Source organism: Chlorocebus sabaeus, chromosome 20 (assembly GCF_047675955.1).
Source record: "Chlorocebus sabaeus isolate Y175 chromosome 20, mChlSab1.0.hap1, whole genome shotgun sequence".
Lineage (NCBI taxonomy): Eukaryota > Metazoa > Chordata > Mammalia > Primates > Cercopithecidae > Chlorocebus > Chlorocebus sabaeus.
Window position 1 is genome coordinate 71,374,203 of NC_132923.1, and position 23,316 is coordinate 71,397,518.

Below are 23,316 nucleotides of genomic sequence, written 5' to 3' on the forward strand. Positions count from 1 at the left end.
TCCTGTAACAGAGCCATAGAAGTAATGAGAAGTCATTGTATTCTGGATTTGTTTCGAAAATAGAGCACAGAGAATTCCCCAACACATTACAAATGAGGTATGAGAGAATAGGAGGAATCAAAGATGACCCCAAGGTTTGGGGCCTCACTAACTTGAAAGATGGAGATGAGGGAGACTGCAAATAGTGCAGGTTTGGGAAAGATGAAGATTCCATTTGGAAAATTTGAACTGGAGATGCCTACTGGACATCCAAATGGAAATGCTCAGTAGACAGCTGGATATAAAAATCTGAAGTCCAGAGGGAGGAGTCAAGGCTTGAGCTATCACTTTCGGAATCATCAACACACACACAGAGACAGATTGCATGAACTCATCAAAAAGCATGGAGAGAAACAAGCTACACCTTCAGGTACTCCAAGGTTAAAACCTCTAAGAGAAGAGGAGAGGCTAGCACAGGAGACAGAAAGGAGTAGCCAGTGAAGAAGGAAGAAAATCAACAATGCATGTTGTCCTGGAAGTCAGTAAGGGACTGTTTCAAAGAGCAGAGTAATAACCGTGACAATGCTACCAGTAGTGAAGTAAAATGAACACTGACAACTGACTATTGGATGAGCAAAGGTAATATCATTGGTGAACTTGACAGTAGTAGACCTTGATGTAGTTTTAGCACAATATTGAAAACAAAAGATTAATAGGAATGAGTTTTTTAAACAGTGTGAAGAGAATAATTGGAGACAGGGAATAGAGATAACTTTTTTTTTTTTTTTTTTTTTTTTTGAGACAGAGTCTCACTTGTCTCCCAGGCTGGAGTGCAGTGGTGCGATCTTGGCTCACTGCAACCTCCATCTCCCAGGTTCAATCAATTCTCTGCCTCAGCCTCCTGAGTAGCTGATATTACAGGTGCCTGCTACCAGGCCCGTATAATTTTTTTGTATTTTTAGTAGAGACGGGATTTCACCATCTTGGCTAGGCTGGTCTTGAACTCCTGACCTTGTGATCCACCCGACTCAGCCTCTGAAAGTGCTAGGATTACAGGCATGAGCCACCATGACAGACCGAGACAACTCTTTCAAAAAATGTTGTTTTAAAGAACAGAGAAGAAATCCCTTAATCTCACAAACATGTTAAGCAAAATAATCTATGAATGAATGCCTGCTATAATCATATAAAACTTTTTTTGGGCCAGGCATGGTGGCTTACACCTGTAATCCCAGCACTTTGAGAGGCCAAGGCAGGCGGACCATGAGGTCAGGAGATTGAGACCATCCTGGCTAACATGGAGAAACCCCATCTCTACTAAAAATACAAAAACAAAACAAAACAAAAAAACATAGCCAGGTGTGGTGGCACACACCTGTAATCCCAGCTACTTGGGAGGCTGAGGCAGGAGATCGCTTGAACCTGGGAGGCAGAGGTTGCAGTGACCTGGGATCGTGCCACTGCACTCCAACCTGGGTGAACAGAGCGAGACTCCATCTCTAAATAAATAAATAAATAAATAAATAAATAACTTTAAAAAAGGGTAAATTAGATTTGTGATGAAGAAGGAACAAACAAGAAGTTTTGGGATGTTTGCAATGTTCTTTTTTGGGGGGTGGTGAGTAGTGAGAAATTTGCCTTATAATTACCTGTTATATGGCCGGGCGCAGTGGCTCACGCCTATAATCTCAGCACCTTGGGAGGCCGAGGCAGGTGAATCACCTGAGGTTGGGAGTTTGAGACCAGCCTGACCAACATGGAGAAACAGAGTCTCTATTAAAAATATAAAATTAGCCGGGCATGGTGGCGCATGCCTGTAATCTCAGCTACTCAGAAGACTGAGGCAGGAGAATTGCTTGAACCCAGGAGGCAGAAGTTGTGGTGAGCTGAGATGGCGCCATGGCACTCCAGCCTGGGCAACAAGAGTGAAACTCCATCTCAAAAAATAAAAAATAAAAATAAAAAATAATTACCTGTTATAATGATTTATCATATTATCTGTCAACCATTAAATTTGTTTTATATGCTTCTCCCTATATTCGTTACAGTTCACATTTTTTAAAGATTTTATTTATAGTTATGTAAGATTTGTAGTTTAAAATGTTTTAAATATTAATAAGATTATGTGTGAAGATAACAGGTAATATCACTATTAAGTCACAGAAAGTATTAAATCAGCCTGGGCAACACAGCAAGACCCCATCTCTACCAAAAAACAAAAAACATGTTTGAGAAGGAATGTTCCAAGCTATAAGCAGATCGTATATGAATAGCAACTCCAAAAGGTTGTATGTACTGAGTCTGGTCAGTAGGTGAACATTTGCAACTTTCTAATTTAATTAAAACTGGAATTTGTAAATCACATAAAGTATTAAGATTTAGAGCAGACTATAAGCCTTTTTATTCATTTTTAACTCCACAGGACATACTCTTTAAGTGGGTGTGTTTGGCTTTCAGTATGAAAAATGCAGTACAATATCTGCCGACAGAGTTTTGTTTTTTTTTTTTTTTCCTGGATACTTTTAGTATTTATTTCCAAGACCTCCCGGAAATATCGCACTTCACAAATACACACCATTTGGTCCTATAGTAGTGATCTAAGCGTGAAGAGATTACTTTTTTCTCAGTAAATTGGTGAGAGAGTAAGTCCCCACATTACAAAGGAGGAACAGAGCCTCTGCCAACCCTGATGACACTCCCAAGCCATGAATGAGTTGGCTGTGGACCGTGAGCTGTTGGATCCATCCAGTTTCAGTTGTTTTCCAAATGACTAGCAACCAGGGTATATTTGAGTTCTACGATTCCCTGTTCACTCAACAAGCAATTTACTTAAATCTCTGAGCATCTGTTTCAACGGAGATGACTATCCCTACTTCGCCAGAGAATATGAGGGAAGATAAATGCCTGAATAACTTATGACATTTCCAGCCCAAAGGCAAAAAGGCACTGAAAATAAGTCAAAATGTGCTCATAAAAGAGTACTTCAAATCCATTTCACTCTCCCAAATTGCACACAAAGCACATGTGGGTGAGAAAAGATTGTTTTGTTATTTTGAATCCAAGCCACCTAAAAGAGGCAGAAATATTCTTAAACCTGTCCTTACTAGTGATAACTAAGTTTCAAATAATCTTGAAAACATTACTGATAAAACATTAGAAGTAGCAACAAAAGCTACTCTAACATTCTCTGTCTGCTAAAACAACCTGACATTTTCTTTTAATCAAAAAGAAAAGTACAAAGTACACCAACCCTTCACAGTACATACTCACTGTACAACTTGTGTGTGTGTGTGTCCATTCCAAATTTCTGGTTTATCTGTTTAGTTAATCTCTGCTATTTTCTGGGATTCATTCCAAGGCAACTAACTGCATTACTAAAATTGGCATCTCTGCTATTGTGCTTAATTTCAGAGAGGCTCAGAAGTGACCTGAAACCAATTTTTTAACATTCTGCCCACAACTTTATGCTAAAAAGTAGCGAGCACTGTTCAAGAACAATAATTGATAGGAAAGGGGCAATGTTTGTTTTCCTCCAAATACATTTTTATTTCCTCCAGATGGACAATACTTAAAGAGAAAACGTGCTATGCTAAAGCCATGTACTTTTGTTGCAGTGTTGCAAATACTGGCTTAAAGATTATTTAAGGTAATATGAGAGGTGTAAATATTCATATAAATCTATATGTTTCTGAGCTCTTTATAAATGTTTTTCTCTGCACCTTTTGGTTGGAAAATCCTAAAAGCCTAAATCATAAATGCATATAAACTAATGCCAAGATTAACACAGATTGTTTTTATTTCATGAAATTATGAAACTAACAATGTTTGTAACAAATTAAAGAGTTAAGGAATTTTACTTTTTTATTCTAGGGCATACCTTAGATATTCTCAAAAGGCCCTCAGAAATTATCTTAATCCAACCCTCTAACTTGAAAAAATGAGGAAACTGAGGCCCACTGAGGTTAAACTAACCACAGTGTCATAAATAATAAACAGGAAATCATACCAAAACTCAGATTTTCGGATTCCAAGTCCAGAGCCGTGAAAGGGTATTTGTTTCAATATACTTTAATACTTACAAAAATAAATATTAACAGAGGACACCCAAGGCAACCCTTCAGTATAAAGAACTCCATTAGGCTGACAAGAGGCCAGAATTCTAATCTGTCTGCAAACACAAGTCCTAGAAATAACACCAGAAATAGCCAGTTTTTAAATGGCACCGCACCTGGGGTTTCCTAATGATTCCTTAGTTGGGTCTCTTTCTCACCACTACAAATCCCTTTCAGTAAGTGGTTTGGTTGGGATTGGATTTGGGGTTTTGCTGCTGCTGCTGCTGCTGCTGCTGCTGTTTAATTTGCTTGCAGGGAATGGGGGGAGGTGGGAAACAAAAGCTTAGGTCTAAACCATCCCTACAGCACAATTATTTTTTCTCTTGTCATTAGAACCAGCAAATCCTCTTCAGGGCCCCAGGGCTTACTGTTTTAGGTGGCAGTCCCTTCAGTTTCCAAAGTAGGCAGGAACCCTGGAAAAGAAGTTGGCGGGGTGGCATGCTCTCTCGGTGGTCCTGGGCAGGTTCGCGCCAGGCGCGGCCGGCTGCTCTCAGCCTTGCGCCCAGATCTTCCTCGCCCCGCGGGAGCCGAGAGTCGCCCGGCGCCGCACCCATCCCACCCCACCCCACCCCCGCCGCCCGCCGGACGCTGACCCCTCTGGTGGTCCCGCTAAGCTGCCCCGGACTCCTGGTCCCTAAGCGGCCCGCGGAGCTCCGCGTCTGCCACGCGCGTCCCAAAGCCCCATTCTCGAGCTACCCGGAGCGGGAAGAGGTGGCAATAGAAGGTGCCGGAGAGGGAAGCGGGTCCCACCTCGATCCGGATCCGGGGGTCCAACTCGACCGAAGGCAGAGATGGCGGCGGCGCCGGGGCTCGGGCACCTGCGTCGCGCGCGCTTGGCCGGCCGTGGGCTCTGCGATGGGGCCGCTCCGAACTCCTCGCCCAAGGTGCGGGACAAGTCTCAGGAGAGAGGAGGGCAGCCGAGTGCGTGGGGAGGTGGGGCTGAGCAGGAGCGGGCTGGGGTGGGGAGAAGGGAGGGAAGAGTCGGGTGGCCGCCCGCGCGAGCCCCGCGCCCTCCACAGCCGCCCCTGAGCGGGAGGAGCCGACTCGAGCTGTCAGGGCGGCCGCGCAGGTGGCCGGGGGCAACGGCGGGGAATGCCGCTGCCGGTGGCCGCGGGCCCGCGGGAGGAGAGACCCAGCGCTGGGGAGGGAGGACCCCCTGCCCGCAGAGAGGCCGAGAACCCAGGCGAACCTAGCAAGCACGCGGCGCCGCGAGTTCCCTGGCAGTCACCCCTGCGTCGGTGGCTGCAGGCTTGAGATAGGCAGTGGGTTTCCCCTGATCCTCCCAACCCCAGACTTCCAGAACTCTGCAGCAGCAGGTGTGTAAAATGCTACAATTAAGGTTGCAATAAGTGGGAGGAGTGGGAAAAGAAAGCTCAATGGAAAAGATCAAAACAAGTGAGGTCATGAGTTTCCTGATACCAGGGATGCTTCCACCAGCATCTTCGTCATGCTTGTGAGGAAGGCTGAAGAGGGCATTTGCGCATCTGGTGGGTGGGGGTGTTTGGAGGGATTGAGCTATATGTCCACCACTCTTTCAATCCTGAAATTAAATGTTTGACGTAGCAATTTATTTTTGAAAGTATCCTTGGACAGTCTGATTCCAACTCCAAAGTAAATAAACATTTTCCGGCCCTCCACTCAAAATGTTCATTCATTATTTGTCTATGTATTAAATACATCTTTATTGAGGAGGTACTATGTGCCAGACAATATGCTAGGTGCAGTTATAGTGTTCCTTGAACTTAGAGTTAGGGGTGGAAGGACAGACACATAAGCATGTATTCATACAATTATCATCAGGACTGGGTGATATGAAAGAAACCAACAGGGTAAGGGAGAAAGAATGAAACGTAGTGGACATTCTCTAGATTGGATGGATGGCTAATTTTTAAAGGCCTCTACTTAATTTGACTAATGGCCTCATAGGAGGAAGCATTCAAGGCACACAGGGAAAGTGAGTTACGGGAAGTAGCCCACAGATGGGTAGGCCAGAAGCAAGGTCTCCCGGCTCCCTGGCCCAGCTGCTGTGCGTTATGGAAGGAACCTTGCTGTAACTTCGCAAATGGAACTTCTCCTTCATAGGAATCGCATCTCAGGATCAATGTCACTTTTTTGAATAGCACTTGGATCTCCAGACCAGTTGTTGAAGTCACTTTATTCAGAAATGTCATATTTGTGTACTAAATGGGCTTTCACCGCTATCTGTAGTAGGCAAAAAATAACCCAGAAACACTAACCCTTGGATTTCCACCAAACCTCAACAAACAGACAGGTGTCTCTATTGGATGCAGACAAGAATTGAGGTGGGTTTCTCCAGATTATTTAGGAAACAAAACAATACAAAAAGAGTCTTTAATTAAATAATCAGTACTAACTAACACATTAGTTTCCTAGGTCTGCTGTAACAAATTACCACAAACTTGACACTCAGACAGAGATGTATTCTCTCATTGCTCTGGAGACTAAAATTCCAAAATCAAGGTTTCAGCAGGTCTGTACTGGCTCTCAAGGCTCTAGGGGAAAATCCTTCCTTGCCTCTGGTGGCTTCAGGAATTCCTCGGCTTGTGACCACATAACTCCAGTCTCTGCCTTCATCTTCACATGCCTTCTCTGTGTCTGTGCCTTCTTCTCTTCTTTCTCTTGTAAAAGACATTTGTCATTGGATTTAGGGACCAACCAGATAATTCAGGATGGTCTCATCTCAAGATTCTTAACTTAGTTACATCTGCAAAGACCCTTTTTCCAAATAAGGTCATGTTCACAGGTTACAGGAATTAGGATGTGGACATTTTTGGTGGGAAGTCACCATTTAACCCACTATAACTAGTAAACTAATAGAGATCAAAATCATTTTCTACTGTGGTATTGGGTGTCATTCCAGCATCATTATTTGAAATTGTATTGGCACTAAATATAATTAATTGTTTCATTGTGAACTACTAAAAATAAGTATCGCTGGGCATGGTGGCTCAGGCCTGTAATCCTAGCACTTTGGGAGACTGAAGCGGGCAGACCACTTGAGCCCAGGAGTTCACGACCACCCTGACCAACACGGTGAAACCCCATCTCCATTAAAAATACAAAAATTAGCTGGGTGTGGTGGTGCACACCTGTAATCTCAACTACTTGGAGGGTTGAGGCAGGGGAATAAGTTGAATCCGGGAGGCAGAGGTTGCAGTGAACCGAGATCGCACCACTGCACTCCAGCCTTGGTGACAGTGAGACTCCGTCTCAAAAAAGTAAATAAATAATAAAAAATAAAAATAAATATCATTAAACCTAGGCATTTTGAAGAATAACTGTCCTGTAGGAAGCAAGTACAAAGGCTCAAACCCTCAACTTGTGTTTGAGTTGCAGGCAATCCTTGAAGGCCAAGCATGGCACCTCATAAGTGACCGTTGTTACAGAAATGCATCCTAAATGCATCTCTATAGATTTTTGATAATGTGCCAATACTGTGCTCCGAGTGACAGGGTCCTTATAGAATTTACATTCTAGTCTAGGAGACACCTTTGAATCTCATTTCATCTGGCACAATATTGGGTACATACCTGAAGCCTGATAAAGAACTGTGAATGAATACATGAGTAAATACCAAGCAGCTAAGCAAATTATTACTACAGTGAAAAACATCTCTACAATAAGAAGATAGAATTTGCTAGAGCAAAGCAGATTAACACCCTGACTCATTCAGTATTCTCTTGAGAGAAGGGGGAAAAAAACAAACAAACAAACAAACAAAAAAAAAAACCCCTAAAAGGAAAGCTTTGATGTGAAAAAGAAATTAATGAGATCACCTATCCTCTCTTTTGAAAAAAAATCAATACTACGCTCATTTACACAGATACAGATCCTGCTGGGAACAATGAATCATGACTGAAATTATAGTTACTTAAATCAGGAGAAATATTTTATCCAAGTATTCTAGTTGTTAGTTTCAAAAACATAAACATTGCTCAACTATTAAGTTGAGAATGTTGATACGCCACTTCTTGAAACTCTTTACAAATAATGATTTGAATGACTCCCTTTTCTTCCTGGCTTAACTCTTTTCTCTTTGACTTTCCTTCCTATTCTTCCACTCTTACAATGTTAAGCAATTAACCTATACCTTAATAACTACCAAACCGGGTCTCATTCATTGACTTAGGTGGGTTACAGGTCCATCCCTGCACCAGTCGTGTGGCCAGTGAGTTGGAATATGATGACTGCCCAAGTATGTCACCTGACCGGGAAAATGGGGGATATGAGGAGGGTGAGTTTCAACCTAACCAAATTACTGAATGCAGGGAGAAAGTGGAACCCCAAAATAAAATTAGGGTGCTTTTACTGATGGGGAAGTTGACAAAGAAAAGCACATATATCCACTACAGTAGACACTCAGAAAAGCTTGTGGTTGAACTGACTGTAGTTTTAAATAAAACAGTGACTCAACTAGGCCATGATATCCTAAATGTCTTTTGGAAAGTTTTTCAGAATAAAATAATAATTATAACTATGATTATATGTCTAATTACCACACAAATCTTAAAAATTTGCATTCAAAAATGCATATAAAAGCCTCCCAAGTAGCTGGAATTACAGGCACCCACCACCACGCCCACGTAATTTTTGTATTTTTAGTAGAGACGGGGTTTCACAATGTTGACCAGGCTGGTCTCAAACTCCTGATGTCAATTGATCTGCCCGCCTCAGCCTCCCAAAGTGCTGGGATTACAGGTGTGAGCCACCGTGCCCAGCCAGCAATAGACTATTTAAATAGTACCAATGCCATTTCCAGCCAAAATAAATTTATATTTAATGTACATGAAACTTTTAACTCCTCATGGAAAAGCAATTTACAACTCGTAAGTTGCAACTGCTAATTCAAGAACTATTGTGTTCAATGAGCCAATAATATAGAACTATTTCTATTTTGGTTCCTAACATATCTCTGAGAATAAGACCCTTTAAAACCTAAATGACCAAGTAAAAATAAATTATTGTGTTATGTGAAGTGGCAGCTTTGGTTAATGGAATAAGTGATAGAAGACACTGTGACAGTTTTTGATGTATCAATACAGCTAGGCTGCAGTCCCCAATTACATAATCAAACACTAATCCAGGAGTTGCTAGATGTCATTAAAGTCCATCATCAGTTGACTATATATAAAACAGATTATCCTAGATAATCATGGTGGACCTGGTTCTGTCAAGCCTTTCAGTCAGATGGCTGTTTTAAGGGTTTACAATCAGACAAAAGGCCTTAACCCTTTTTCCATTTAGGACAAAAAAGTGCAGCTCACTGCCAGCACTCATTTAATTTTACATTAGACACATTCTTTGAGGCTGAAGCAAATCTGACTGATTTTCAATGTGAAAATAAAATATAAAAACTGTTCTTGGAGTTATTTCTAAACAGAGCTAACACCAGAATCATCTGAATCATCAGAATCATCTATTATGGAAAAATCAGGTTAATCAAATGAATCTTCAGCCAACAACTATTGGGAACAGGCCCCCAAATCTGGCCATAAATGGCCCCAAAACTGGCCATAAGCAAAATCTCTGCAGCACTGTGACATGTTTGTGATGGCCATGACGCCCACGCTGAAGGTTGTGGGTTTACCGGAATGAGGGCAAGGAACACTGGGCCCACCCAGGACCGAAAACCGCTTAAAGGTGGTTCTTAAACCACAAACAATAGCATGAGTGATCTGTACCTTAAGGACATATTCATGCTGCAGATAACTAGCCCAACCCATCCCTTTACTTCAGCCCATCCGTTTATTTCCCATAAGAAATACTTTTAGTTAATTTGTAATCTATAGAAACAGTGCTTATCACTGGCTTACGGTCAATAAATATGTGGGTAAATCTCTGTTCGAGGCTCTCAGCTCTGAAGGCTGTGAGACCCCCACTTTCCCACTCCACATGCGATATTTCTGTGTGTGTGTCTTTAATTCCTCTAGCGCCGCTGGATTAGGGTCTTCCCGACCAAGCTGGTGGTCTTGGCAAACAACTCTTCAATAATAATGTTAACATCATCCATAGGACTGCTACATTTTCTAGGATTTGACATTTTCAGGGATTGAGAATGACTGTATTTTGTAAATGGAAATACCACTACTAAAAACAGAATGTGATAAATAGAATGATGTCTTTTGTTTCTGAAGTCAATATACTGGAGGGATGCGAAAATAATAATAAAAGCATATTATTTGGCAAAGTTATCTTGGGGTAAATGCTACAGCTACAGGCACTACTGGTGGGTATTCTCTGGGCAAACTGGTTAAGTCCAGGCATGGTGGCTCACTCCTGTAATCCCAACACCTTGGGAGTCCAAGGCAGGAGCATCACTTAAGGCCAGGAGTTCAAGACCAGCCTGGACATCATAGCAAGACCCTATATTTAAAAATTTTTTTGCCTGGGCACTGTGGCTCATGCCTGTAATCTCAGCACTTTGGGAGGCCGAGGCAGGCAGATCACGAGGTCAAGAGATTGAGACCATTCTGGCTAACATGATGAAACCCCGTCTCTACTAAAAATACAAAAACAAAATTAGCTGGGTGTAGTGGCGGGCCCCTGTAGTCCCAGCTACTCAGGAGGCTGAGGCAGGAGAATGGTGTGAACCCAGGAGGTGGAGGTTGCAGTGAGCCAAGATCACGCCACTGCACTCCAGCCTGGGCAACAGAGTAAGACTCCATCTCAAAAAAAAAAAAAAAAAAAATTTGTAAATTAGCCAAGCTCGGTGGGGCAGACCTGTAATCTTAGCTATTTGGGAGGCTGAGGTGGGAGGATTGCTCAGACTCAGAAGTCAAGGCTGCAGTGTGTGTGTGTCTTTAATTCCGTTACCCGGCATAGCAGGCCTTTTGTTAAAGACTCCCTTCACCCTTGTACACACCTGCAGACTTACATGCGTCAGAGTTGCGGCTGGGCAACCACACTCCCACATGACCTGCAGCTCACCTACATTCCACAAGTTTGTAAATAGCAGTTTCGGTTAACAGTTTCGGTTAACAGTAGTGAGCTGTGATCACACCACTGTACTCCAGCCTGGGCAACAGATCAAGACCTTCTCACTTCCTTCTGAGGAAGTAGAGTTGTTAGAATCCATATTTCTACTAAAAGTCTGCTTAGATCGAAAGATAGAAGGCTATCTTAAACAGACTTTTAGTAGAAATATGGATGTTAACAACTCTGCTTCTTCAGAAGGAAGTGAGAAGCAAGGTAGAGAAAATATATATTGCCCCAGAGAATACCTAAGTCATTATTAACAGGCTATTGGTAGAAATACGGACATGAAAGTGGCTGCTGGAGACCAGACGCAGTGGCTCACACCTGTGATCCCAGCACTTTAGGAAACCTAGGCGGGCAGATCACTTGAACCTAGGAGTTTGAGACCAGCCTGGGAACATGGCAAAACCCTGTCTCTACTGAAAATACAAAACTTAGCAGGGTGTGGTGGTGTGCACCTGTAGTCCCAGCTACTTGGGAGACTGAGGTGGGAGAATTGCTTGAACCTGGGAGGTGGAGGTTGCAGTAGACTGATCACACCACTGCACTCCAGCCTGGGTGAAAAAGTGAGACCTGGAAGGAAGGAAGGAAGGAAGGAAGGAAGGAAGGAAGGAAGGAAGGAAGGAAGGAAGGAAGGAAGGAAGGGGGGGAGGGAGGGAAGGGAGAGAGAGAGGAGGGAAGAAAGGAGAGAGAGAGAAGGAAGGAAGGAAGAGAGAGAGAAAGAAAGAGAGAGAGAGAGATGGCTGCTACTGAGGACTCAGATGGAAATGAGAAATGTGTTATTGGAAACTGGCGGAAGGGTGATACTTGTTATATAGTGATAGAAAGCTTGGCAGAATTGTGTCCTGCAGTTATGTGGAAAGCAGAATTTGTAAACAATGAAACTGGGCATATAGCTGAGGAGATCTGAAAGCAGTGTTGAAGGCACATTTTGGTTTCTCGCTGCTTATAGTAAGATGTAAAAGGAAAGATAAAAATTAGGGAAAGAACAGTGAAACCAAAAGTTGCCAGGACTTGATGACTTAAAATGTTCTCAGCAGAAACTAAGGATTCATTGCCAGAAAAGTGCATTGTAGAGAAAAAGCCAAAAGTGTGACTGGTAACACTTTTGCTATTACCTCAGAAAGATGAAAATCAGTATTCAGTCGCACAAAAGACTCTTTAAAGAGATGAAACAGGTGACCCATGGATCCCCTCGGCCTTCTTGGACCCCCAAGATAGAGACAAGATTATCGAGGAAAAATCTGTAAACAAGCTTCTTTTCTTCTGTGGTGAATTTCTCTAATACACACAGGAAAACTACAAGATTCTGGAGAATTTTTTACCAGTGGAAATACTGCCACCTTGAAATTTAAAGGATAAAGTACAAGACAAAAGAAAGCTATTGGACCTCCAAAATTCCACAGACAAGAAACAGGCTGATAAAACTACTCAGATGTAAACAGATCACACTGCAAAACAGACAGAAATCCTAGGCCTACCAGAAACCCAATCAACAAAAACCTCTGCAGGTGAGGAAACAGGATTCTGTATTTTAATAGGCACACCAAATGAAATTGGAGAAAACTACATTTAGGAGGAAGGCAAGAATTATAGTTCACTTCACATATTGGAAAGATGGTCATGAGGAAAATGTGGTAGACTATTCTATGTAGCTCCTGTAAACTGAACTAATGTCAGTGCGTGGAATGAATAGGGAGCCAGGTTTAAACGAAATCTGAGGAATAACTTTCTAACTCTCACAACGACTGGAAGTGGAATGGGCTTTCTGGTAAGACAATGCACTCTTTGTTAGGCAGGAATCTAGACCCAACATGGCGGCGTTACCCGGCATAGCAGGCCTTTTGTTAAAGACTCCCTTCACCCTTGTACACACCCGCAGACTTACATGCGTCAGAGTTCCGGCTGGGCAACCACACTCCCCCATGACCTGCAGCTCACCTGCATTCCACAAGTTTGTAAACAGCAGTTTCGGTTAACAGTTTCCAAAGACCCCTTCCTCGTGACCCTTACTCAACTCCTGCCCTAGTAGTTTCAAGACTCCCCAGGCCCTGTTTGCACAACCAGCTTCCCTACCTCTCAGGCTGTAAGAAGACCCTACCCTCCTTCCTCAGTGCGACTTCCTCGGCCCACGCCTTTGGACCGAGGAACCTCGCCCGCAAGCCCTAATAAAAGCTATTCTCACTGCCATTTGCCTTGTGTCTTCGTTCCCGGTTCGGCTCCAGCCTCAGTTTACCTTTACACTCTTCATAATGGATATTTTTAAATACAGGCTAAATTATGTTCATCAGGGATGTCATAGGATGGGATTGGATGGGAGACGAGTTAGACTGGAATGATAGTGATTAAGACACATCAAAGACTATTATTCGAAGCTACGACTTCAGAGCATTTATATAAAAAGATTTGGGGTGTAAATGATGAGTTAGAGAGTAAAAATGTTACTGACTATCTGCAATAGAGTTGATCCACCCTCCATAGAACATGACCAATTTTTCCCTCCAAAGGTGGTGATTGCTTTACTTACTTTGCCCACATGTGTTCTCCATTGGTGAGGGGAGAGAAGTAACATACAGACAGAGATCAGAGACAACTGATTTTCAAGATGGTCAGGGTGAACTGGCAAATCTGAAGCAGGAAAATTAGCTGATGCAGATTATCACTTAAACATATACACACATGCCCTGACTTTCACCAGCTCAGTTAAGCAAAGAACCACTAAGTAGCTTCACAGCTTATGGTGCATTTGCTCTGCCCTGACTTTCAGATTGATTGTGTATAAATCTTTCAGGTCTGGAGTACCAGTGCCCTGCAGGAACCACTAGTATCTATAGTTACAGGAGTATTTACCAAAGTTTTCTTGACTTTGACCAGCTTTATACACCGTATCCCATTTGTAATATCAAAGAAGTCTGGAACAAACTGGTAGAGGTAAAAGGACATTTACTATTACCATCTAAAAACTGTGGGAGATTACTCAAAACATTAAAATTTCATGAGAGAGATTTGAGACTACTTGGTTAGTATGGTCTAAAAAGAACCATGAAGCTTTGTCTTTCTTTTGCGATTTTGTGTTGCTACAATTGCTCTGATTTGCCCTTGCCTTTGGAAGGGAAAAGGGTGATGGGGTGGCAAAATCAAGGTCTCAGAACAGGTGATGAGTCTTTATGAAATGGGTACAGAGGCACTTACAGCTAACAGCAAAAGAGCTGTATTTGCAAACTTGAAAGGTGTTATGGTATGGTACAAAAGAATTCACCAATACAATTAATAGTAATAAAAATTCAAGTATATGCTTAGATTTAAGTAAATGCCTTCTTACGTACTGAGTTGCATTAGCTGGATAAACAATATAGCTGTTTAATTAAATAATGGATTCTGAGACCAAAGTAAACATTAGAAGAGAAAACCTTTTACATAAAGATGTTTAATTTTGGGGGTCACTTGACATGACATTTGCAGATAATTAGTAGGCCTGCTTATTTGAGTAAATGGCAACCAGTATCTCTGCCTGAGCTGGAAACACATTTAGCAATGGAAAGTGGTTTTTTGTTTTTTCTTTTGAGACGGAGTCTCACTCTTTCGCCCAGGCTTGAGTGCAGTGGCGCGATCTCGGCTCACTGCAACCTCCACCTCCTGGGTTCAAGTGATTCTCCTGCCTCAGCCTCCCAGGTAGGTGGGATTACAGGTGTGTGCCACCACGCCCCACTAATTTTTTTGTATTTTTAGTAGAGATGGGGTTTCACCATGTTAGCCAGGATGGTCTCAATCTTCTGACCTCGTGATCCGCCCACCTCAGCCTCCCAAAGTGCTGGGATTACTGGTGTGAGCCACTGCACCCAGCCAGAAATGGAAAGTTTTAAACCTCGAGTATAAAAGTTGACTTAACAAAAGCCTAAAATCAATTTTACACATTAAATGCAAATGGTAACCACAGAATACATTTCATTCTTCAAAAAGTTTTAGCAATTTAAAGTTAAACCAAATAGTTAATAAGCAATAAAAGTACTTAAAATTTTAGAAAGGAAATTGAAGAACAAATAAGGAAAATCTGAGTTTCAAAATCCTTAATTAACAGGATAATTAATATCAACTAACCAAGTTGACTATCTTAAGTGCTAGCAATTTTTTCTTTAAATTTCATGATATTCAAAATATCTCTTACTAAAGTGCTATCTCCAGGCCCAGCCAGATAATTTAACCCAAATTCTTCAAGACACAGTTTTTATAGTGCTCATTATACAATACAATATTTTACTAATATAGTTGCTCCATAAATGCTTTTTGAATGAAAGGGGCATTTTATGAAAGAAAGAAAAGAGGAACAAATACCTACAGAACAAATAAACACTCTATTGTCAAGCCATAAACTGAGAAAAACAAATGCTAATAACAAGAAAGCTTAGACATTAAAATACTTCAGGCTAGCCTTATGTTTTTCTAAGAAGTTCTAAGAAGGTATTCTTGGGGTACAAAAGTAAAAATGAAACTGTATCTATAATTTATATTAAAAAATAAATATGAGATGTTTAGAGAACAATTATATGAACACTTACCTACACACACAAAAATGGCTTTGTCATTCCTTCTAGGAATTTAAGGTTTCATAAAATATTCTTAAGGTAAAGCCTTGACCATTTTACGGACTTGCTCAACAGCATCTGTGTCTCTGCACCGCCTACAGGATAAAGTTTAAACTCAGTCTGGCACTGAAATTCTTTCTCAGTATATTGTCAGCTTAATTTACCAGTGTTTTCTTCCACTTCAGGAAAGAACTCACATTTACTTAAAAGCATCTTTGCATTTATTTTCACTTTCTGATTTTGTTCAAGCTATGTCATCCTGAATGTTATTCCTTCATTCCACAACATCCCTCCCTCAACCATCACCCACCACCATTATCTGCTGGCTGAGATCCTAGCCAATATGTCAAGATCCAACAAAATATTCCTTGTAATCTCCCAAATTGGGACTATGCTATCTATGGTCTATGATCATTTATAAATTTATTTGGTTTCCATTTTATCATGAAACACTATCTGATTCATCTAATGACTGCTTATGCATATCCCTATATAAATGCCCTGAGGGCAAATGTTATGTCTTATTAAAGTTGTTTGTTTCATTATTTCCTAAAGTATTTATGACAGTATCTTAGATGTACAAATTGCTCAAATAATATATATTGGACTCAAGTGTAAAAGGCAAATTTTACTGTTTTCTATTTGTATAACTAAAAAGAACAAAAAAGTGATTTGAAGAATAGATACTTCACAATGATTATATGCCTATAATATTGTTTTAAATTCACATACCAAAGGGATTTTTATTCTAAATTACCATAGAACATATATTATAGGAATTATATGTTCAGCATAATCTCAATGGATTTTAAAATATATATGCATAAGAAAAAATGATGAGCTATACACCAAAATGTTATTAAAGGCTATCTTCAGATTATGGGATAATGGATACATTTATTTTCCTGTTTATATTTACTTTTCTAATTTATCTACAACAATCATATGTTTGCTAAAATAATTGGGAGGAAAAGAGTTATTTGAAAATATCTATGTAAGACCATGTGTTCTTTGGAAGCTCTTCCTGGGAACTAGAACCTTACAGATTCTCCTGCAGGCCTGGGGCTGCCCGGTTACTGTTGGTGGCTCTTCACTGGCCATTTGCTCAACCTGTAACTCGTTTAGACTCCTAATCTGTTGAAACACCTTTCCTTGCCCTTTGAAATCTGCTGGCATGAATATGGCAGAATCATATTTCCTTGACTGTCTGAAAAGCTACGTAACAGCAGTGAAATTCATACCAGCTATTTACACCGTGATCAAGAAGCTGTTTAGAGTTGAAAGGCAAGTCAATTGGATTGTTAATAATTTTATACCAAGAGCAAAAATTACTTAACCCCAAGATTAAAATTAACAACAGAACATGGACTAAAATATGACTTCCCCAAGGAAATTTTTTACATTTTTTCAGTACTTCATGCAGTATCCGTATTTTTTTATCTATTTGCTTATTTCTCATAAATGAGCAACACAGTGTAAGAAAAACTACAAAATTCTCCAAATTGTATACATAAGCCAAATCAATTATTATTTCCTTGTACCTGAAAGAATATCATGAGAAATAAAGTAAAGAGAATAAATCTTGGGAAATAACTCCTAGAATATTACCTGAAAAGGCTGTTATAAATAAGCAGTTGGCCAGAATAAAACTATTTCAGAATTATGCAGCTAAGTAAAGTTTTTGTAGAGAAGTATTTCAGATTTAAGTCCCTATGAACCTAAAGGAAGTGTCCAACATTTCTGACAATCCTGATAATTGGTACACACATACTACAAACCAATTTTCACAAAGCACAGAGCACTTCATTCTCTGCAGGAGTATAATGGGATTTGAGAGCAAAACCCACCAGGCCTATTCCCTGACCTATATGCCAACTCTCGTGGTTAAACTGCTGCAAAGTTTACACATTTATAATGAAATGGCTGTGTTATTTTCTTTTCTTTTTTTTTTTTTTTTTTTTTCTTTTTTTTTTTTTGAGACGGAGTCTTGCTCTGTGCCCCAGGCTGGAGTGCAGTGGCGCGATCTCGGCTCACTGTAAGCTCCGCCCCTCCGGGTTCACGCCATTCTCCTGCCTCAGCCTCCCGAGTAACTGGGACTACAGGCGCCCGCCACCTCGCCCGGCTAATTTTCTTGTATTTTTAGTAGAGACGGGTTTTCACCGTGTTAGCCAGGATGGTCTCGATCTCCTGACCTCGTGATCCGCCCGTCTCGGCCTCCCAAAGTGCTAGGATTACAGGCTTGAGCCACCGCGCCCGGCTAGCTGTGTTATTTTCTTTCCAGAGCCCAGTTTCTAATTCTGAACTAATGAGTCATAAAATACATAGTCAGTATCTTGTTCATAATTTTAGTTTCTTGCTTTGATCATATCAATGTGACATAAAGGAAACCTTAATAAGTATAGGCACACAAGGTAGATAATGCAATTCAGTGTTCTTACCAGACTACTCCCCGCCTCCCCTACCTCTGATCAAAGTATTTATTCCCTTTTGGCGGAGAAACTGTTCCTTCCCTGACACCAAGCACATGGATCTAGGCGGAGCTACCAGTTACAGCATGCTGGCTTCAGAGGCCACACAGCAAGTGCTCCAAGCTGGACCCATCATAGTATCCCGCATTCCTAACTCTGTAATTGGTAAATAGGGTGAGATTAGAGAAAGGCCAGTCAAGATTGTTCTCTGAAGCTTTTCAAACAGGAGCTTGGATGAGGGCAGCATGCTGTAAGAGTCAAGGAGGTGAAGAGCTTTTTCCTTCCAGATGGTGAATATATGCAGTTGCAAGCTGCAGCTGCTAGGAGCCAGGTTCTCTGCCACATATAAGAACACAGTCTGAAGTAGAAGACAAAATTTAAATTTCAGGTTGCATAAGCAAATGATCAGAAAGTGTGGCTTAATTTTTTTCATGCAATTGAACTTAATTTCTTCAATGATATCCTGTTTTACAAGATGATAGAAACTCAACCTTAATGAATTCGGGCTCCTACTTCTTTTCCTTCAGTTCACATCTAATTTTAAGCAAGGGACATGGGACAGAAGGAAGGCAGGGCCAGAATAAGCAAAGATTCTGATATTTGGTCATTTGTTGAATTTGGCATCTCCCTCCTTATCCTGTCTGTTTTTCAAGGGTTGATGCACATGGATCCATGCCAAAGGTCACTTCAGGATCAATGATTCTCCTTCCTGGCCCTCAGTGCCCTGCTGAAGTGCATTGAAAAGTGTTCTCCAGCACCACTCTGGGCTCTGGGCACCTTGGTGAAGGCCCAGCAACATGACTATGCTAGGCTCAGGAATTAGTCTACTGCTCCTACACCGTGCTGAGGTAAGTTGGAACTCTAGGAAGCTGCTTCAGATCTGAGGACCTTCATCACAACGGCTATTCCTACATACTGCCCCATGCTACCTGATAGGGTTTAGATTGGTATGTCCGCCCAAATCTCACGTCCAGTTGTAATCCCCAATGTTGGAGGTTGGGCCTGGAGGGAGGTGATTGGATCATGGGGGCAGTTTCTATTGAATGGTTTGGCACCATCCCCTTGGTGCTGTTCTTGTGGTAGTGTGTGGGAGGTGTTTGGGTCATGGGGGCAAATCTCTCATGGCACTTTGCTGTCCTTGGTGTAATGAGTGAGTTTTCACAACACCTACTGGTTTAAAAGTGTGTAGCATCTCCCCCTTTTCTCTCTTGTTCCTGCTCCCACCATGTGAAACAGATTGTTCCTCATTTGCCTTCTGCCATGATTAGAAACTTCCCGAGGCCTCCCCAGAAGCAGAAGTCACTATGCTTCCTGTACAGTCTGCAGAACCATGAACCAATTTAACCTCTTTTCTCTATAAATTACCTAGTCTCAGGTATTTCTTTACGGCAATGAGAGAGCAGACTAATACACTAACCAGAGTTGCAGAGGGCTTTTCTCTCCACCCCTAGCTCTATCTGGAATAAAGACGAGTAGCTCTTTCTACTCTGTGATTGTCTCAGCTGTTGTGATAGTTTTCTACAGATGGTGGCATTTTCCCACATTTGCTAGTATCTCAGGGACAGCTCTTCAAACTTAGTCCTGTCTTTTCTGAACAAAAATTATCCTGTTCATTCAACTACCTCTTACATGGCAGAATTGGAATGTGAAATTTTTTAGGGTAGGAATAAAATCTTACTTTTAAAAACGTTTCAAGTTAAATCAGTGCTTAGCATATATGCTCTTAAGAAATGTTTTGTGAATACACAGATGAATTAATGAATGGGGCAATGTGATTGCAAGACCTTGGTTGCCATTTTTTGGGAAAAATACGTGTGTGTGTGTGTGTGTATACATATATATGAACACTAGAGCAATACTTTTCAAATTTGGATGTGCACATAAATTACCTGGAGATCCTGTTGAATGTAGATTCTGATTCAAGTCTGGATTGGGGTCTGAGATTCTTCATTTCTAACTGGATTCCCGGTTGTGCAGATGCTGCTGGTCCTAGAACCACATCTCAAGTCACACTGCTCTAAAATCATCTGACAATGGGACTCTTTAGGACATACTGGGTTGCCAGTCACTGGAAGTATTTAAGCAGATGTTACTATTTGTCAGAAATGTGACAGAAAGAATGTAAGATTGTTAATAATAGGGGAAACTGGGTGTACAGTACACGGGGACTTTCTATACTATCTTTGCCATTTTTCTTCAGATCTAAAACAATTCTAAAATAAGTGTCTTGTTTTGTTTTGTTTTTTGTGAGACAGAGTCTCACTCTGTTACCCAGGGTTGGGTGCAGTGGGAATGTCTATTGCTCCTCCCCCAGAGGGTTCAGTTCTTGGATATGAATTTCACAGAGTACTTCAAAGTTTTTGTTTCAATTATAGATTGGCTGTACTTGACATTATAAAGCAAATTCAATTTAAAACAATAAACACAAATGCCTGCTGTGTTGCCTAGTGATAGTATCATCTACTAGGTGCAGAGCCCCTTTCCCAGTGGTACTGAGAGGTGAAGCTGGCTGGGCTTCTGGGTTGGATGGGGACTTGGAGAACTTTTCTGTCTAGCTAAAGGATTGTAAATGCACCAATCAGTGCTCTGTGTCTAGCTAAAGGTTTGTAAACACACCAATCAACACTCTGTGTTTAGCTAATCAGGTAGGGGACTTGGAGAACTTTTGTGTCTAGCTAAAGGATTGTAAACGCACCAATCAGTACTCTGTGTCTAGCCAAAGATTTGTAAATGCACCAATCAGCACTCTGTCAAAATGCACCAATCAGCAGGATATGGGTGGGGCCAAATAAGGGAATAAAAGCAGGCCACCCAAGCCGGCAGCAGCAACCCGCTGGGGTCCCCTTCCATGCATTGTTGGTTCGCTCTTTGCAGTAAATCTTGCTGCTGCTCATTCTCTGGGTCTGCGCTGCCTTTATGAGCTGTAACACCGCAAAAGTGTGCAGCTTCACTCCTGAAGCCAGCAAGACCACGAACCCACTGGGAGGAATGAATAACCCCGTATGTGCCACCTTTATGAACTGTAACACTCACGGCGAAGGTCTGCAGCTTCACTCCTGAGGCCAGCGAGACCATGAACCCACCAGAAGGAACGAACAACTCCAGACGTGCCACCTTTAAGAGCTGTAACACTCACCGTGAAGGTCTGCAGCTTCACTCCTGAAGTCAGTGAGACCACAAACCCACCAGAAGGAAGCAACTCCAGACACATCTGAACATCTGAAAGAACAAACTCTGGACACACCACCTTTAAGAACTGTAACACTCACCATGAGGGTCTGCAGCTTCATTCTTGAAGTCAGCGAGACCAAGAATCCACCAATTCCGGACACAGTACCAACTCAGCTGTCTTTTTTTCCCTTTTAGCCTTCCTTTTCCTGCTAACGTGGGATAGCTCTCTTAATCTTGAGAGCCTGAATTCAATCCTAGTCTGTGCTTTTGAGATTCAAAACACAGTGTGCTGTAACATCTCCTTCTGTGGCAATGCACATAAAAATGCCAGTGAGTAGATGAGGGTTACAGGATAAATAAAAGAAAGTACTGGTGGAATCACATAAGGTAATCAAAGTATTCCTCTTCAGAGGGCACAGTGTCCAGAAAGAAAAGTAGCAAAGGCCACATGAAGGAAGTGTGCTGCAGCAGCACCTAAGTCTTGGCCCTAGGTTCTGAGTCCCTTCTAAAGTGCCTGCTTCTGCCTTGTTAAAGCTCAGTTGATCAACTATTCATTTAATTCTGTGAGTTACCTAAGGATCTCTCCTTAATTCCCTCTTTTTACTTAAGCTAATTGTAGCTACATTTTTGCCACTTGCACCTTACAGAATCCCACCCAAAATAATAGCTTTGCCAAAAAGGAGAATTTTTATTTCCTGGAATCAGAAAAATTTCAACAGTCAAGCAACAGGAATAGGACACATGTAGATGGTCTTCGGAAACCCTAAAATCACCAGTAATCTTCTCCATCTCTTGTCTCTTCTTCTTCATATAAGTCAGTTTCATTTCCCGTTACTTCCACGTAGTGGAAAACATAGTGCTGAACATTCCCAGGTTTTCCATAGAGTAGTTTCCATCACCAGATAAAGGAAGAAATAAATCAGTTTCTATTATTTTGTTTAAGTAGTAGAAATGTAAAGAGAAAGAAAATTATTGAGTTCTCTAATTATTCCATGCCATGTGGACAACAGCTTGTGTTTGGATTGTAATGGTAAAGAAAATCTCCTCTTTATGACCAAGCTATCCAGCCCTTTTAAAACTCCCTTTTGAATGTATACAAAGGAAAAAATAAATTTGAAAATATTGCTCTGTGTTTTTCTTAAGCTAAATTCAGAAAACAGAAAGTAATAAGAATAAAAACAAAGCAAGTTTTTAAACAGATAAAAATTTTAAAAACAATCATGCGTTAATGCCTTTGCACTCAATATTAAATATAACATAACAAAGAAGGATCTCATATTCCTAACACAGAAGAATTTTAAAGTCAAGGAGACTAAACTGTGATAACATATGCCCTGTTTCTTGTACCTTGTCCAAGCATAAGATACTGTAAAAATTTTCTTTCAGTTCTAAATTTGATGTACTTGACATTATAAAACACATTCAATTGAAAACATCAATAAACAAAAATGCCCACAGAATGAAGGACAAAAAAGGTATGATCATCATAAGAGATGCAGAAAAGGGCTTGACAGAATTAAACATCCTTTCACAATGAAAACGCTCAACAAATTCAGAGTAGAAAGAATGTTCCTCAACACAATAAAGGCCATACACAGCAAACCCATAGCTAATGTCACAATCAATTGTGAAAGTTGAAGGCTTTTCTCTAAGATCAGAAACAGGGCAAGGATATCCACTCTCACCACTCCTATGCAACATAGTACGGGAAGTCCTAGCCGGAGCAATTAGGCAAGAGAAAGAAGTAAAAGGCATCCAAATTGGAAAGAAGTAAAATTATCTCTTTTTGCTGATGACATGATCTTATAGATGGAAAATCCTAAAGACTTCACCAAAAAAATTAATAAAACTCATAAACTAACTCAGTAAAGTTGCAGGATACAAAATTAACCTACAAAAATCAGTAGCATTCCTATAGACAAACCATAAACTAACTGAAAAAGAAACTAGGAAAACAATCCCATTTACATTAGTATCAAAAATAAAATAAAATAAAATACTTAGGAG

At 41.0% G+C, this 23,316-nt stretch overlaps 1 protein-coding gene across 4 annotated transcripts in view; it reads right to left on the reverse strand.

The window, feature by feature from the left end:
• The window catches only part of LEPR (leptin receptor), a 120,027-nt gene extending 97,514 nt beyond the window's left edge, over positions 1–22,513 (reverse strand). Inside the window, exons 1-4 of one of the 4 annotated variants that reach the window (XM_038001071.2) lie at positions 20,028–22,513; positions 18,133–18,294; positions 15,644–15,765; positions 13,615–13,715 (exon numbers count right to left, since the gene is read on the reverse strand). The gene's annotated coding sequence lies outside the window, so the exon portion shown is untranslated. Of the gene's footprint in view, positions 1–4,841; positions 5,035–13,614; positions 13,716–15,643; positions 15,766–18,132; positions 18,295–20,027 lie in introns of those variants that run through there. The other 3 variants (XM_073007230.1, XM_007978431.3, XM_007978427.3) reach the window with 3 other exon arrangements.
• Positions 22,514–23,316: the final 803 nt, after the last annotated feature.